Source organism: Oncorhynchus masou, unplaced genomic scaffold, assembly GCF_036934945.1.
Source record: "Oncorhynchus masou masou isolate Uvic2021 unplaced genomic scaffold, UVic_Omas_1.1 unplaced_scaffold_2043, whole genome shotgun sequence".
Lineage (NCBI taxonomy): Eukaryota > Metazoa > Chordata > Actinopteri > Salmoniformes > Salmonidae > Oncorhynchus > Oncorhynchus masou.
This window is the reverse complement of record NW_027008531.1, coordinates 81,668-90,137: the sequence shown is the minus strand read 5'-3', so window position 1 is coordinate 90,137 and position 8,470 is coordinate 81,668. Positions and strand designations below refer to the sequence as shown.

The 8,470-nt window shown below is 48.1% G+C and overlaps 1 long non-coding RNA gene and 1 pseudogene across 1 annotated transcript; one reads left to right on the top strand and one right to left on the bottom strand.

The window, feature by feature from the left end:
• The first annotated feature begins 657 nt into the window (after positions 1–657).
• LOC135532814 (HUWE1-associated protein modifying stress responses-like) lies at positions 658–3,699 on the top strand (annotated as a pseudogene).
• A 1,242-nt stretch (positions 3,700–4,941) lies between these two features.
• On the bottom strand, positions 4,942–5,643 carry LOC135532813 (uncharacterized). The gene is made up of 3 exons (XR_010454399.1): positions 5,592–5,643; positions 5,074–5,169; positions 4,942–5,008 (listed from the first exon to the last, which is right to left on the bottom strand). It is a non-coding gene; the product is annotated as an uncharacterized LOC135532813 (long non-coding RNA).
• Positions 5,644–8,470: the final 2,827 nt, after the last annotated feature.

Genomic DNA, 8,470 nt, shown 5'->3' with positions numbered 1-8,470 from the left:
CTGTAGCAGTTACAGATCCACACATCTATGGGTGCCTCATCATATGAAACTACACTTGTGCTGCACTTCCCGAGTTATGCTTCTCAGGTGTTTCGGAGCACATAGCTAATTAGCACAGGGGATGGCCTCTGTAACATGGAGATATGGCCCTGTGGGAACCCTAACCCTATAAAGGTGTGTATCCATTTTACCTATTTGTTTTTTGAAAATAATTTCTTGCTGATAGGAAAGATATATATATATATATATATATAGTTTTGGAAGCATACAGACCTTAACTCAAGTGATGCATGTTAATGTTCAGACTGAGCGCCAAGGTTCTTATCAAAACTCCCCTGTACAGAAGACGCCTCGGTCCAATAACTGTGCATTGGAACAGAGTCATGTTCAACGGCTAGTTCCAGTTCAGCACTAACACATCTGATTCAGCTGATCATCAAGAGTCCCTGTGGATAGTTGAATCGGTGTGTTAGTGCTGGACTAGGACAAAAGCCTCCATACCCTGTGGCCCTCCAGGATCATGATTCCAGCATCTGTGCTGTCTGACTGGCAACCTCTGGAAGGGGGGGGGCTGCCTGCCTATAGTTCTATAGTGAACCGTCAACTGTTAGTCACAGGTTTCACAAAGGAACCTTCAAGTCTCATCACATTCTCTCTTTCTCACACACACACACACACACACTTTCATACTTTCTCACTCAATGTCACACACATTCCTTTCTCTTTCTGCCTCCCACCACACAGAGTCTGTGGAGGCCCACCAGCGTAGCTACGACCTAGGTATACAGATCGGCCACCAGCGTCGCAACAAGGATGTGCTGGCCTGGGTGAAGAAAAGGAGGAGAACCATCCGGCGAGAGGACCTCATCAGCTTCCTGTGTGGCCGGGCCCCACCCCCGGACCTCCAGAGCCACCTCACCCCAGGACACAGACTGACCGTGGTCTCCCCTAACCGGCCTCCCCGGCCCCTGAGACAGACTCCTCTGTGGAGGCTGACCTCCAGCCCTTCAGAGAGGCCATCGCACTGCATGGTAAATACACAAATATACAGTGGGGTCTAAAATTGACAGCCTTGATAAAGGCAAAAATTACTGTATAAAATCAAACATTTGAGTACTGAGCTATACTTTATGGTTAAAAAAATGGGGAAGTTACACTACCCGTCCAAAGGTTTAGAACACCTACTCTTCAAAGGGGTTTTCTTTATTTTTACTATTTTCTACATTGTAGTATAATAGTGAAGACATCAAAACTATGAAATAACACATTAAGGAATTGTGTTAAACAAATCAAAATATATTTTATGTTTGAGGTTCTTGAAATTAGCTACCCTTTGCCTTGATAACAGCTTTACACACTCTTGGCATTCTCTCAACCAGCTTCATGAGGCAGTCACCTGGAATGCATTTCAATTAACAGGTGTGCCTTACGCATACATTTGTGGAATTTCTTCCCTTAATGCATTTGAGCCAATCATTTGTTTTGTGACAAGGTATACAGAAGATATTTGGTAAAAGACCAAGTCCATATTATGTCAAGATCAACTCAAATAAGCAAAGAGAAACAACAGTCCATCATTACTTTAAGACATGAAGGTCAGTCAATATGGGAAATGTCAAGAACTTTTAGAGTTTCTTCAAGTGCAGTCACAAAAACCATCAAGCTCTATGATGAAACTGGCTGTCATGGGGACCGTCACAGGAATGGAAGACCCTGAGTTACCTCTGCTGCAGAGGATAAGTTCATTACAGTTACCAGCCTCAGACATTGCAGCCCAAATAAATGCTTCACAGAGTTCAAGTAACGGACGCATCTCAACATCAACCGTTCAGAGGCGACTGTGAATCAGCCGCCATGGTTGAATTGCTGCAAAGAAACCACTACTAAATGACACCAGTAAGAAGAGACTTGCTTGGGCAAAGAAACACGAGCAATGGACATTAGACTAGTGGAAATTTGTCCTTTTGGTCTGGAGTCCAAATTGGAGATTTTTGGTTCTAACCGCTGTGTCTTGTGTTTGCTGTGTGGGTGAACGGATGATCTCCGTATGTGCATTTCACACCGTAAAGCATGGAGGAGGAGGTGTTGTGGTGTGGGGGTGCTTTGCTGGTGACATTGTCTGTGATTTATTTCAAATTCAAGGCACACTTAAACAGCATGTCTACCACAGCATTCTGCAGCGGCATGCCATCCCATCCGGTTTGGGCTTAGTGGGACTATTTTGGTTTGGGCTGTTTTTCAACAGGACAATGACCCAACACAACACACCCAACACAGGCTGTGTAAGGACTATTTGACCAAGAAGAAGAGCGATGGAGTGCTGCATCAGATGACCTGGCCTCCACAATCCCTGACTTCAACCAAATTGAGATGGTTTGGGATGAGTCAGACCACAGAGTGAAGGAAAAAGCAGCTAACAAATGCGTAGCATATGGGAACTCCTTCAAGACGGTTGGAAAAGCATTCTGGGTGAAGCTGGTTGAGATATTGCCAAACGTGTGCAAAATCTGTCATCAAGGTGTGACTATTTGAAAAATCTCAAGTTTAAAATATATTTTTATTTGTATAAAACTTTGGTTACTACATGATTCCATGTGTTATTTCATAGTTTTGATGTCTTCACTATTCTACAATGTAGAACATAGTAAAAAAACAACAACCTTGAAATGACACCGTCTAGTATAGAGGTCTGGATGGCAGGGAGCTCGGCCCCAGTGACGTACCTTAGTGTTAGGGTCAGAGGGCACATAGCACTGCACAGTAAATACACATCTATTTCTAGTGGTTAGGGTCAGAGGGCACAAAGCACTGCACAGTAAATACAGATACAGTGCATTTTAAACTTTTCAGACCCTAATCTCCCCCCCCCAAACCCACTTTTTGTTACGTTACAGAACGAGGCGGTTAACCCACTGTTCCCAGGCCGTCATTGAAAATAAGAATGTGTTCTTAACTGACTTGCCTAGTTAAATAAAGATGAAATAAAGGTGTAAAAATAATTATATAATAAATCATCCAAAAATACCTAGTTCCGATTACGAAAACTTGAAATCGGCCTAATTAGTCTGCCTTTCCGATTAATCTGTCGACCTCTAGTTGAGTCCACGATTGAGTTCCAAAAGTTTTTTTTTATTTTTATATATATATATAAAAAAAACTTTTGATCCCGAGGACCTCATGTGGCCCGCGGGCAGCCAGTTCCCCATCCCTGCCCTTCACAGCTCACTACCTTGTTGACCCAGAGCCCTATGGACCCTGCTCCAAAGTAGAGATTATATAGGGAATACGATGCCATTTGGGGATGTACCGTTGTGCCCCAGGGCCTGAATGCATCCTAGACTTCCTTTTTGTTTTTCATGTTTTCTCTGAGTCAGGGTTCGATGACTGAGTTTGACCTTGTGGTGGTGTTTTTCCCCCCTCCAATCTGTCCTCTCCAGGTCTAAGTGGGGCTATGGCCAGCATCAGTGTTCGTTCCGGTACCCCAGGCTCTCCCACCCACGTGGGGGGTGCTGCTGGCGGTGGGGTGGGTCGACCCCGGTGGGGCGTCGGCGTAACGGTCTCCATGATGTGGACCTGAACACTTTCATCTCCGAGGAGATGGCCCTGCACCTGGACGCTAACCCCAGGAAACGCAGCTCCGCCCAGTGCAATGACGTCATAACAGACCCCCCACCCATGCAACGCAACCGGATGATCTGATTGGGCAGCCCAGCCCCTGGGAGGTTAAGAGACCTTTTGTGGGGGGGGGGGGTTGAGATCTTGATAACAGACAGACTGAAGGATCTACGGCTGTGGAGTGAACCGGCGTTGAGGACTAAGGAGGCCTTCCATTTAGTTGAGTGGGTGGTGTCCTCCTGTCCTTGTCTCCTTTCCTAGTTGAGAGCACTGGTCTAAACTGAAAGCATGCTTGTTGGAAACCTGTCATCCATCCTTCCCTAACCCGTTAGGCTGCATCTACACAGGTAGCCCAATTCAGATCTTTTTCCACTAATTGGGCCTTTTGACCAATCAGATCAGTTCTTTTCCCAGTAAATGGGCAACAGAACAGAAGTGTGCTGTCTTTGTAACGCAGCCTCAGTGATCAGTGACCGCGAGGACAGAAGGGCATCGAGGAGGTTGGGATGCAGCCCCCGTTCAGAGGAGAAATGCACTGTGCTGATTTGAAATAAATAAAAAAAAGAAGCCACTTGATCCTCTACACTTGTTGCTCCCCCCCTCTCTCTCTCTTCCCCCCATCCTCACCTCCTCCTACCTTCCTAAGGAAACGAGGGCGGTGGAAAACGTGTTTCTCAGTGAACTAGATAAGGGTTGATGCCAGAAGAGGTTGGAGAGATGCCTTCTTTGCTAGAACCTTTTGCTTTGTGTTCGTCATCCTGCTCAGTGGACATTGATGCTGTCTGTGATGAAGAAGAGGACTTCCTTCACATTTCCTGGCTGTGTCCCAAATGGCACCCTAGTCCCTACACAGCACCCTAGTCCCTACACAGCACCCTAGCCCCCTACATCAGTCCCTACACAGCACCCTAGCCCCTACACAGTCCCTAGCACCCTAGCCCCTACATCAGTCCCTACACAGCACCCTAGCCCCTACATCCCCTAGCACAGCATCCATACACAGCACCAGTCCCTACACAGCACCCTAGCCCCTACATCAGTCCCTACACAGCACCCTAGTCCCTACACAGCACCCTAGCCCCTACATCAGTCCCTACACACACAGCACCCTAGCCCCTACATCCAGTCTCTACACACCACCCTAGTCCTACACAGCACCCTAGTCCCTACACAGCACCATAGCCCTACATCCTAGTCTCTACACACCTAGTCCCTACACAGCACCCTAGTCCCTACACAGCACCATAGTCCCTACATCCAGCACCCTAGTCCCTACACAGCACCCTAGTCCCTACACAGCCCTTACATCCTAGTCCCTACACAGCACCATAGCCCCTACATCCTAGTCTCTACACACCTCCCTAGTCCCTACACAGCACCCTAGTCCCTACATCTAGCCCTTACATCCTAGTCCCTACACAGCACCATAGCCCCTACATCCTAGTCTCTACACACCACCCTAGTCCCTACACAGCACCCTAGTCCCTACATCATAGCCCTTACATCCTAGTCCCTACACAGCACCATAGCCCCTACATCCTAGTCTCTACACACCTCCTAGTCCCTACACAGCACCATAGCCCCTACATCCCTCTACATCATAGCCCTACACCCTAGTCTCTACACAGCACCCTAGTCCCTACACCCTAGTCTCTACACAGCACCAGCACTAGTCTCTACACAGTCTCTACACCACCACCTACATCCTAGTCCCTACACACCACCTAGTCCTTACATCCTAGTCCCTACACAGCACCCTAGTCCCTACACATCATAGTCCCTACACCCTAGTCTCTACACACCTCCCTCGTCCCTCACACACCACATCATCCTAGTCCCTACACAGCACCATAGCCCCTACATCCTAGTCCCTACACAGCACCCACCCTAGTCCCTACACAGCACCATAGCCCCTACATCCTAGTCTACACAGCACCCTAGTCCCCTACACAGCACCACCCTAGTCTCACACACACCTCCCTAGTCCCTACACAGCACCCTAGTCCCTACATCATAGCCCTTACATCCAGTCCCTACACAGTCCCTTACATCCAGTCCCTACACAGCACCATAGCCCCTACATCCTAGTCTCTACACACCTCCCTAGTCCCTACACAGCACCCTAGTCCCTACATCATAGCCCCTACATCCTAGTCCCTACACAGCACCATAGCCCCCTACATCCTAGTCTCTACACAGCACCCTAGTCCCTACACATCCTAGTCTCTACACAGCACCCTAGTCCCTACACCTAGTCTCTACACAGCACCTAGTCCCTACACCTAGTCTCACCAGTCCCTACACCCTAGTCCCTACACACCACCTAGTCCTTACACAGTCCCTAGTACACCCTAGTCTCTACACAGCACCCTAGTCCCTACACCCTAGTCTCTACACACAGTCTACACCACCCTAGTCCTTACATCCTAGTCCCTACACACTACACCACCCTAGTCCCTACATGGCACCCTACTATATTACAGCATAGGGCCCTTTTGAAAAGTGTTGCACTATACAGGGTGCTGTTTGTGAGAGCAGCCCTGGTGTCTCCTGTGCCTAGTTGTGATGGCTGAGGGGCTGTGGGGTCTCAGGGCTGATCCTCCCAATAGCAGGCTGTTGATATTTGATTGTATCGGCTTCCTTTCTGTCTTGACAACTGTGCTTCAGCAGTCATGTTAGTGCAACCAACCGGCAGGGTCAGCGTCCCAAAATCGCACCCTATTCCCCAATATAAAGTGAACGACTTTTGCCTACAGGTCACTCTGGTCAGTAGTCCACTATGTCGAGGACATAGGGGTGCTATTTGCTGCACGAACCCCAGTGTTCAGGTTCGTATACCTCTGCTGCAGTTGGTTCATTTATACACCGCCTTGCTTCTTCTGTTGAGGTGTGAATTTCAAAGTTCAGGAATTATCCTTGTTACTTAATGCTGGGATGATATCTGACCTGTCGGCAGACGAACCCTCCAGTCAGGTGATGTCGTGTGGCGACCTTTAGAAAGGTAAACTATGATCACCGTTCACAGTGAGTAAATGTGATGCTCCCTAAACTTTCAATGCATTTATTATTTTTTTTTAAATGTAAAAGATGGGACAGATAAACGCTCCCGCAAAATAACCTGTGTTTCTACTCCACTACACCTCTGTCCTCTTCTGAGTATGTTGATGTTTTCTGAGTATTCTGTTCAGTGTGGTTGTGTGTTCACCATATTACCTGAGTTGGAATAATGATTTATTTTTTTTGCACTTAAAAGACTCTTTCACATCTAAACTAATGTTGATCTTCCCACCGGAACCAACCAGGCAGTCCAACCTCCACCTAAAGGTCTTCAATCAGACACCACCACCTTCACCTCCCTCTGGAACTGGGGGGTGGTTCACCTGCCACCAAACAGAAACAAACTGAAACGATTTGCTACTCTGTGCCGTAATGAACATGCCCCAAACCAGAAGAGAAAGACTGAAATGTTTTTTTTTGCTACGTTGTGCTGTAATGAACATGCCCCAAACCTAGAAGAGAAAGTCCTGTTTTTGTTTTTAGTTTTTGTTTTTTTTCCGTTGCAAAGTGTTTTGCTATGCTGTGCCATACTGAACACCACCCAGAGTAAGAGATGTGGGAGGAGCTAAAGTGGAGGCCCCAGAAACAAACTGACAGAATTGTTCTTTTCGTGAGCGAGGGGGAGGGGTCTAACATCCCAATGTCCACACTACTGTTTAGTATGCTGTATGAATGGCCGATCCAGTGCATCGCTCCATACTAAGTGACATTGTGACGTAGTCTGTCTTCTAATGGGTGTTCATTATTGACTTGTGTTGATGTGAAAAGATGCAGTTGCCTGACTATTAAAGCTGAAAGGGATAGTTTACCTGAATTATTAGAAAATGCCCTTGGTTTTCTTACCCTGTATAGACGGTGAATACAGCCAGCCATGCTTGGATTATTGTTTTACATGTGCTGCGTTTAGTTACCCCCCCCCTCAAAAAAAAATACACGTAATTGGTGCTGTATCTGTTTCCAGTTGATAAACGGGAGGGTTTGGGTTGTGGGGGGAAGGGTAAGTAAACTGGGAGGGTTTGGGTTGTGGGGGGTAGGGGTAAGTAAACCGGGAGGGTTTGGGTTGTGGGGGGGTAGGGGTAAGTAAACCGGGAGGGTTTGGGTTGTGGGGGGGGTAGGGGTAAGTAAACTGGGAGGGTTTGGGTTGTGGGGGTAGGGTAAGTAAACTGGGAGGGAGGGTTTGGGTTGTTGGGTTGGGGTAGGGGTAAGTAAACTGGGAGGGTTTGGGTTGTGGGGGGGGTAGGGGTAAGTAAACTGGGAGGGTTTGGGTTGTGGGGGGGGGGAAACTGGGGGGTAAGTAAACCGGGAGGGTTTGGGTTGTGGGGGGGTACTGGGGGTAAGTAAACCGGGAGGGTTTGGGTTGGGGGGGGTGGGGGTAGGGGGTGGAGGGTTTGGGGTGGGGGTAGGGGTAAGTAAACCGGGAGGGTTGGGGGGGGGTAAGTAAACCAGGAGGGTTTGGGTGGGGGTAGGGGTAAATAAACTGGGGAGGGTTTGGGTTGTGGGGGGAGGGGTTTGGGTTGTGGGGGGGTAGGGGTAAGTAAACCGGGAGGGTTTGGGTTGTGGGGGGAGGGGTAAGTAAACCGGGAGGGTTTGGGTTGTGGGGGGATGAGTTATAAATACATCACTCGTTGTTTCAAGCCACACCCCGGGACACCCGCCGAACGCAGTAAACATGTCTGTTAAAGAACGTTTTGGAAACAACGTGTCGTACGGTACGAACTGTTCCACAACTCAAACGTTGAAGCCAACTGAACACACCCCTGGCTGGGGTCTCCTAATGCTAACGTTGAAGCATTATTGG